Below are 10,057 nucleotides of genomic sequence, written 5' to 3' on the forward strand. Positions count from 1 at the left end.
ATATTTTTGAGTATTTTTGAATAATTTTCTCCGAGAGATGCTGATTTTACGAAACGGGAGAAAATTATTGTAAGTATACATGGAATGGGTTATAAAACTGGATATTAATATTCCAACCATGAATATTAATAAAATTTGAATAAAAACTCTTTTGATAGATGTATAAATATATTTTGGAGCGAAGAGTAAAATATTTTGATATAGCACGAGACTTCTAAAGAATATTTCTGATATATTCCTTATTCGAGCTTGTTGCCATATTCCTATTACAACACAGATCTAAGAAATATCATATCTTGATACTTCTTCTTTGATCATATTGCCTTAGAGGTATATTCCATAAGAAATAAATTTTGATGATTCAGAAAACTGGAATATCTCTTTTATATTTATATCTGTAATATAAATATATTTGAAAATGATTTTGCTAGTTTGACCATTTGACTTTGATTTGGATCAATTAAATTCATGTCCTAATAGAGAGGATCTACGTATAATTAAATTTTATGTTTAATCGTACAAATACCAAAATAAATAATATATCGAAGATATCCTTTCAATCTTCCCCTTTTTGGTATTTTCCAAACAAACATAAAATTTAATTTTACAAGTGTGATGTATGCATGAATTTTTGAAAAATATTTTGCACATAAAACATTTAATCACTTTAGAGATTTTAAGCTCCTTCTTAAAATCCTGCAAAATACTTTGTTAGATGTATCATAAAATATAGAAGCACAATTAGATCCTTATCTAGAAAAATTTAAAATTAGGGGTCTAATTTCTTCTTCCCATTTTGTTTGGGAGATAGCCAAAAAGAATAATATCTAGTTATCATGGAAATGTTAAACATAATAAGTGTTTGTCTTTTTGTATTTAAATACCATGTACTAAGTTATTTAGAAGCGCATAAGAACTGAAGGCCAAGAGCATGCATAGTTGGGTCAAATTTTGGTAGCATGTAATTTAAAATTATGACCATATGAGTGTATTTGGATAAGTAAAAGACAACTTAGAGTGTGTATGTAACTAAGAAAGCATTGGACTTGACTTGGTTTAATTCACAAATTTTTAACTCATATATCCATGTATTCTGGTTAAATACTTAATACAATTCTTTGAAAATTTTGACCATACATTTATCATAGTAGAATCAGCAAACCCATTTTATCATAGCAAATTTACCTGTATATCAAGATCATAAGTTTAATCCGATTGTCTTTGTAATTGTTTTTGAGAATACGAACATCTTAATTTAGGAATATACATCAGATATCTCGGACTAAGATTCAAGAATGTGTTTTGTGTTCGTATCTAAACATATAGTACAAATATTAAGGTTTATACATACCAATTATCTTGGTGAGATTTTACATGAAAATGAACCTAATACATACTAGTTTGTCAATTTCGACTGTTCTGGCTATTATCATGTTACAAAAACTATCACTAATACAATCTATTTCTATCACAAATCAAAGTACCAGATTTACAAAAATGGATCTATAATACATAATAAGAAATAATCTAATCAACTAACACTAGTACAAACTTGTCTATTACACAATCATATACCTTTGTCTAATACAATCTATTTGAACCAGAAATATCGTAGGGTTGGCTGAATTCTACAGTCTAAACAGAATAGATATTCATAGAAACAGAATGGAGTGTGAGTGGTTACCTTTCATACCTTAGTCAATTTTGCCGAGTGTTAGTCTTGGATTTGTCAGGTTCACTTGTTTTTCCTGCAACTCAGTTAGATAATACACGAGTACTAGTCTTTGGTATCCTACAATCTCAGTAAGTTTCAAATACAAAATATCACATTAAGTTGTAGATTAGTTGAATATTTCATATCAGCTAACACTATAGAATATTTAAGATCCAATACGAAATCTAATTTCTTGTTCTTGCAGATTAGTAATAGAAAACCAAGACATACAGTCATATTTATCTTAAATATAATTTCACAGATCATTTGTCCAGAATAATTTACACATCTAGGCATCATGCTAATTCACATATTTTTGTACAAGAATTTGCAAAGAACTTGTAATTGATATATCAAAATATATCAAGGATTACAAAAATATATTAAGTCAGAATCCTGCATAAGAACTAGATTGTACAAATTCACATTTGATCACTAAACTAGATATCATAAATTTTTAAAGTCTGAACTTGATTTGTTCCTCCATATGAATATTAAGCATTTGATAAAAATATAATTCCACAGTATGGAGTCAGAGTCAAGAGATAAGATAACATGCCATGATATTTAAATAAAAGTGTTTTCAATAATCAGTGTGGTTCACTGATTATCTTGAACAAAATCCTGAAGCTGTTTTAAGTCATTAAAAACCAGAGAAGTGCATCCAATTCTTAAATTCAAGTATCAAAAAAATTCAAATATTACAAACCAACAAACAACACAGAGTCTTTTAATTTACAGACAAATAATAGATTCAAACAACAAAAGAAGTGTAAAACAACAAGCACCAACACAGAATCACGGAGCAGAATCCATCACACAACAAACTCAAGCAATCACATTTCCATCAGCATCACAAATATGAACCAAATCAGGAAAATTATCAATCAGTTGACCTCTAGCACCCACACTTATTTCTTCTAACTCATGAATCATAGCAGCATTATCACTCATAGGGACTTGATAGGATTTAACAATTTCTTGATCAGTCATGCAATTTGTTCCTAGAGTAGATATAACTAGATTTTCTAAGTATGCAATCCTATGTTCCCAAGAGGCAGTGAGACTCACTAACTCTCCTACTTTTTCCTTAATCTCAGCATTTTCATCCTTAACCCTTTTAAGTTCAAGTTTTAGTTCATTAAACATTGTTTGACAGACTCAAACTTAGAGAGAAATACATCTTCCTCTCCTATGAACTGGGGAATTACTGTGGGAGTTTCCTCTTGAGGTTCACATTGCATCAGGGGCACTTGTGACCTAATATGTTCATTAGTGATTTATGAATCAGCAATATTAGAAAATGCTTCAGGCATGTTGATATTGCAAAGTGCAAATAAGGAAGAGATTAGCATATCATAAGGCATATATTCTACAAGATGTGCATTGATCATGTTTAGAAGAATAACATAAGAAATACTGAAATTGATTGTGTTATTGCAGAGAAGATATATGATTTTCATATCAAAGAAATTAAAGTATTTGCTTTGATTTATTTTTGGCATAACATTTGCTCTAATGATTACAGCAAGATGTTGAAAAGTGCCAGTAAAATGCTTAAAGTGAATACCACAATTAACATAACAGAGACTATCAGGAACATCAGATTAACAAAAAGTGCCAAGCATTAGTTCAAATTCAGATTAGTTAAAAATAAACAAAGAGTAGATATCCTCACAAGGCAACTCACACAAACCAAAGGTAAATGCAATGCCCTATTGATGCTTTTGTTATCAACACAAATGACCTTTTTATTGACTATGGTAGTGAAATGCAGTATGCCCTCTACCCCTTTGATGATGTTCATGTTATAATAGAACTCTCCCATAAGATGTATGTAGTAATGCTTCCCTAAGTTACACATGGGACCATCCCACCTATCCCTTCTAATTATGAACTCCACTTCACCCTTTACATCAACATAAGTACCAGGTTGGACATTTTTGATAAGTTCAAGAAACTTTTTAGAGTTTGAAGGGTTTGACAGTTTTGGTGGTGGAGGTTTTGGCTTGTTCATGTTTGGGGTATGGTTTGGATCATGTCTTAGGTTAGCTTTTCTAGTGTAAACTTTGGCTTGCAAAGGTTTAGGAGGCTTAGGGTTAGGGGATCGAGGATTTTTGATATTTTCTGCTTTAGTAAAAAGGAATGGTTTGGTTTTTGTATCCCTTTCAGATTTGTCTAGGTGGAAAGTTTCTTTTGTGATAGTGTTTAGGTAGTGAAGAAGGAAATGTTTGAAAGAAGAGGCTTTGTGATGGTGAAACTGATTTTTCTCCATGTCCTCAAGAAGATATGGATTTTCAATCAGTGGTCTGGGCTTTGGGTAGTATGGATTGGTATTTGGGTTCATGTTGCAAGTGAAGTAAAGTTAAGTGTTTAATGTGTATATGCAGTATGTAAGATGCATAAATATATATATAACCATTTTACACAAATGCAAAAAGATTTTGAAAAATAATTCTGAAAAACATTTTACTGTTCATGAACAGTGAAAACCATTTAATGTATGCATGGCTGTGTTATACAATAGTCCAAGCCTACTATGCAGATAGATCCTAGGATGATATATCTAAGTGAGTGATGTAATATACTTAGAAAAACAGATGTATAGATCAGTACACATCAGAGAATAAAGAATGTATTAATTCTTTGATTTTGTTCCTACTTTAGTAAACAGTTCAATGCACATGTACAAGTTTTTGAAAACACTGAGACATAAAGTTGATTTTATAGCTTACTATACCACATAGAGCCTATACTATCAGTACAAATGCATTTAAGGATCTTGCTGTGTTTTAAGTGAGTTTGACAGAAAAGCTTTATTTTAAATGAAGAAAACTGTGTTACATTTATTTCTCAAGGAAAATACAGTTTAATGCAATAAGGTGCAGAATGCAACAACAAGAATGTAAGATGCATTTAACATCCAATGATAAGCACTACTTAATTCATACCATATTTATATCAAATAGCAGTTAATGAATTTGAGAAACAAACATAGATTTTTGCAATTAAACCCAAGATATCTAGGTGGCCATTGATCACAACAGTGATCCAGATATAGGGATGCTCATGGCTTCTCTGCCAGGTCTTACTGTGAGGGAAGTGTGTGAAAATGTACACTGTTTAGCTAATCATAAACCATTTATAAAGATTCAAGGTAATTAACTGTGATTACACATTAACAAGACAAATAATACACCAAACATATAGCACACATAGACTGATCAGGTCAATAATGTTTAAGATAACCACATATATTTGTAAATACAATTTAACACAGTCTATCTTTGTAAAGTTAGATTAATTTATAGCATATTATCACAATACTCTCAGAGTTTTAATCAAAGCAAGGTGATTGAAACTTTATCTAGTCTGGGCTGCAAAAACTATATTATAAGCTAGGTAACAGATATAAAAATATTTTTAGAGATAATAAGTTAATCTTTTTAGAAAATATATAACTTATAATTACTTTGATTCACTTGTCATACCAATATTTAGTTTAGCCATAACAACTTTATGTAACAACAAGGGTCTAGGTGTTATATTAATAGTTCAGGCATATGTGATCAATTCTCATATATTTAATTAATTCTTTTGATTATTTATGCATAACTATACTTTGAGCTAATTTCAAGCAACAAATAGTTTATCCAGCTACTCACATGCATTACATTTAGAGTGAATAATTCATTCAGGCGAATCAACTTCAACGATATTAGCAATACTATCTTTATTATCACAATAATCCAATAACTGACACATTTGAACACCAAGTAACAGATCAAATAATCAACTTATCAGTTCATGAATTTCAACCAACCTAGTTTCCAATTCTCAATCAAGGTGAATGATATCATTAGGATTTAGTCAGATTAAGACATTCATAGACTCTACTGAACCATATTAATTATATCAAAATCTGGTTGATTTAATAATCAGTTAAGCAAATTACAGTTCATTATCTATTAGTTCTTTTTACAGTGTACTCATAAGATGCATTCGAACACTTACATACTCAATCGAGAGATAGATCAGATAATAAGATTAACATTTCATTAATTCAACTCATGCACACATACCAAGTTTTAACCCATCAGATACACGCGTAACTTTACCCAGTTTGATACTTTTTAAGACTCAATTTCACACTTAATTAACTAAGCAATTTTACACAAGTCACAACACCATAACAAGGCTCATCAAATTTCAGTTAATTCAAAATTCCCAAACACAGTTTTAATAAAAAATTATAAACGGGTTAATTACTTACATATGCCTGCAACTTTATAAGTTAACATGACTTTCCTGGTTGACTCAGTCTGAGTCAACCTTCATTTCTTCGAGATTGAGCCACATGCAATCAGTTTGTCCGCAATTTAACTTCAATCTTCGATTTCTTGAGTGCCTCCTTTGTCTTCTCCTGTCGTCAAACTCAAAACCAGGTTAGGGTTTCATAAAATCAACTAACTAATACGAGTATGTGTGTGTGTGAAACAAACGATTGAATCGTATATTCGATTCGATGATTTTCAATAATTCATAAGGAATTATTGATCTTCATCATCGAATCAGTTTTAATTTAACCAACCCCAACAATGATTTCATCGAATTTATTATATATTCGATGAATATATATATATATAAGCACAACTTTCCAAAAACTATATCCAATTTCATCGGAAGAGAAAGATTTGATCAGAATTTTCTAGGGTTTTTAGTCTGAGAGAGAGAGTCGACAAGAGGCGAGAAGAAATGAATTGGGAATTAGGGTTGTTACTGTAGAAGTAGTATAAATATTTTATCAAATAAACGGCTGAGATTAGATCTCATCAGGAATATATGGCTGAGATTGTAGGGTTTTTATAACTGAATTGGGTTCAAACTGATTTTGGGCTAGGCATTTTGACAATATTTGGGTTGTTTTTGAAAATAAGGGGACTAATATAATTATCCAAATTCTTTTATAAAAATATGGGCTTTAAGGAGTATTTGGGCTCACAAATATAAATTTGGGCTTAAAAAATTCCTTCTGGTTGGGTTGTTCCAAAATAATTCAGAATATATATATATTTGTAATATTTTTCAAGATCAAATAAGTACATATATATATGTAAATAATTGAAATATCAATATAATATTTAATTTTATGAGAGTAAATTTAATGCACTTAAAAATCTCATGAAACAATAATATTTACTCGATTAAGTATATTTTCCCGGTAAATCTGGGCTATTTAAGTTATCTTAAACCTGATCAATAAATTTCTTTATTAATGAATCTGAGTTGTAGATAAACTTAATAACTTGATCGAGAAAAATATCCTTTCAGTGAGATGGCTTTATAATTCTCAAATATTTATATTTATTTATATAAACCATTATTTTATAGATTCCAACATTCCTAAATCCAAACACAGTTTAGTGATGTTGGATTTTTAACGCAACGGGGGCATGGCAAAACAATTTTACACATACAAAATCCAAATAAAAGCATATAAATCATGAATAAAAATTCGAGGGATCAAATCTAACCTTTTAAAATAATTCGGAGACAACGATCAGAGATCCTTAGCAGTTGCTCCTCAAGTGTGAAACACTCCAGCGGTATCCACAAGAAAACGATGTTAAGGAGGAGGAAGAAGGTGGAGAGAATTGGGTTTTCCAAACTTTTTGGGTTTTCGGGTTCGATGGGGTTGGAATAAAATAGGGTCTATAATAGTGTATTTATAGGCAAAATTTTCAGCTGAAATTTTCCCATAAATAATATTATTATTATTATCCCAATTATTATTCTCATTAATAATTAAAACACCTTTTAATCATTAATCCTTTTTCTAAACACTTTAGAAATAATTCTCACTCTTGATTTAATTTCCAAAAATTAAATCCTTTAATTAATAATGTTAAGAACTTTTCTTAATTAATTTATAATCAATTAAATCTAATTTAATCAATTATTAAATTTGCCAATTAATTATTTATTTCATAAATAAATAATTATTAGCCATTATTAATTAATTCCTCCACCATTAAATCATTCTCTTTTTATGGTGTGACCATGTAGGTTCAATATTAAGCCGGTAGTAGAAATAAATAATAATAAAACTATTTTATCATTATTTATATAAATTCTCTAATTTATTAAATATGATTAATTAATTAATCACATTTATTCTACATCGTGAGTGATGCTTCTCAACATATCGCGACTATCCGGATAATATGAATTCACTACTTAGAATACCAAGAACCTGTCAGTGAATAGTTACCGTACAATAAACTCCTTCTACCCTACAATGTCCCGATTAAATACAAGGCATGGATCTCGTGTCAAGCCTATCTAATTCAATCACTTTGCTTACCATTTACTATGCGTAGCTCTATGCAAATTAGAAACTCCTTTCTAATTTCATTTACTCTGGCCAGAGATTCCTGAACTAGCATAAGTGGATCAGCCTTGAACATTCGCTTCCTTCACTGGAAGGGGTAGATCCTTTATTGATCATACACTATCTTCGTGTACAAATTCCTATACCCAGAAGAGCCCTAATAATTGTCCCTGGAGATTAAGAACTAAACCAAAGTATAGTTCAGTGCACACAAGATGACTATGATGACCTCAAGTCTAAGGATACTTGTACAATTATCACTAGGTGAACAACTGCTGACACGTGAGTGAACTCCATCAGTTGTTCAGCTGTGCGAGTCATGTTCAGTGAACTTATTCCATAATAAGCACCTACATACTAGCTATAGTGTCACCACACAAATGTCTATGAGAACAGACATCCTTCATAATGAAGCAAGCATAGTATGTACCGATCTTTGTGGATTATTAATTACCAGTTAGTAATCCTTTGACCAGGAACTATTTAAGTTTAGATTTTTCATCTTTTTAGGTCTCACTATTATGATCTCATCATAATCCATAAAAAGCTTTACTCTAAACTATGGTATATCTTATTTAAACACTTAAATAGATAAAGCCCGTAATAAAACAAAACAAGTCTTTATTAATATCAATGAAATCAAAACAGATTACATAAAAGTTATTCCTAAATCCTCATACATGATTGGACTTAGGACATATTCCTTTCAATCTCCCACTTGTACTAAAGCCAATCACTCTGGTATCTAATACCCATCCTGTCATTATGATGATCAAAGTGACTTTCATAAAGTAGCTTTGTGAGTGGGTCTGCTATGTTGTTATGTGTGTCAACTCTAATTCAATACAATACAAGAAATGTTACCGCGCTCCCACTAACCCTTTTGTAGACGCATGGTTCATCTACGTTTTTGATAAAATCAAACTCTTTGATTGTCTCATCAAAATGAATGTTCCATCTTTCGAGAAGCCTGCTTTAAACCACATATGGTTCGCAGTAGCTTACACACTAGGTTTTCATTTCTCTTGGAAAGAAAACCATCTGGCTATATGCCAGATCTCATAGTCGTAGTAAGCAGCAATCGCAAGCAAAATCCGAACCGATTTTAACAGGGCTACAGGTAAAAGGTTTCATCAAAGTCAATCCATTGCCTTTGTTTGAATCCTTTTGCCAAAAGCCTGGCCTTAAAGGTCTCCACCTGGCCATCTGCTATAATCTATCTTTTGTATACCGTATACATAGATTCCATTCTGGATTTCATGGCACTATGCCATTTCTCTGAGTCAACACTACTCATAGCCTCATTATAGGTCACAGGGTCGTCATTATCAATGATCGACAACTCATTGTCATTCTCAATGACAAGGCCATAATACCTCTCAGGTTGGCGAGACACTCTCCCTAACCTATGAATGGGCTGTTCCACAAAAGGTTGTTCAGTCAGAACAGGTGTTTCCACTCGATCTGTAGTTGTTTGTGCTTCTTGAACTTCATCAAGTTCAATTTTACTCCCACTGTTTCCTTCAAGGATAAACTCCTTTTCCAAGAAGGTAACATGTCTGGAGATAAACACCCGATGATTGGTGTAAAAGTAATACCCTAAAGTCTCTTTAGGATATCCCACAAAACTACATTTTACGGATCGATATTCCAGCTTATCTGGGTCAACTTTCTTGACATAAGCTGGACATCCCCAAATCTTAACGTGTTTAAGACTCGATTTCCTTTCTTTCCATATCTCATACAAAGTTTAAGGAACGGATTTTGGAAGGCACCATATTCGGTAAATATGCTGAGGTTTCCAATGCATAACCCCATAGGAATATTGGAAGATTTGCATAGCTCATCATGGACCGAACTATATCTAACAAAGTTCGATTTCTCCTTTCAGATACCAATCTGGAGGAGTCCACTGGGAGACTATACCATTTACTTTGAGATAATCTAGAAAC

At 31.4% G+C, this 10,057-nt stretch overlaps 1 long non-coding RNA gene across 1 annotated transcript; it reads right to left on the reverse strand.

Moving 5' to 3' along the window:
- Positions 1-1,321: 1,321 nt before the first annotated feature.
- Positions 1,322-6,522, reverse strand: LOC141688967 (uncharacterized). The gene is made up of 2 exons (XR_012562201.1): positions 5,988-6,522; positions 1,322-1,792 (listed from the first exon to the last, which is right to left on the reverse strand). It is a non-coding gene; the product is annotated as an uncharacterized LOC141688967 (long non-coding RNA).
- Between the last annotated feature and the right edge of the window lie 3,535 nt (positions 6,523-10,057).

The sequence above is a fragment of the Apium graveolens genome, chromosome 10, assembly GCF_009905375.1.
Source record: "Apium graveolens cultivar Ventura chromosome 10, ASM990537v1, whole genome shotgun sequence".
In the NCBI taxonomy this organism is placed as follows: domain Eukaryota; kingdom Viridiplantae; phylum Streptophyta; class Magnoliopsida; order Apiales; family Apiaceae; genus Apium; species Apium graveolens.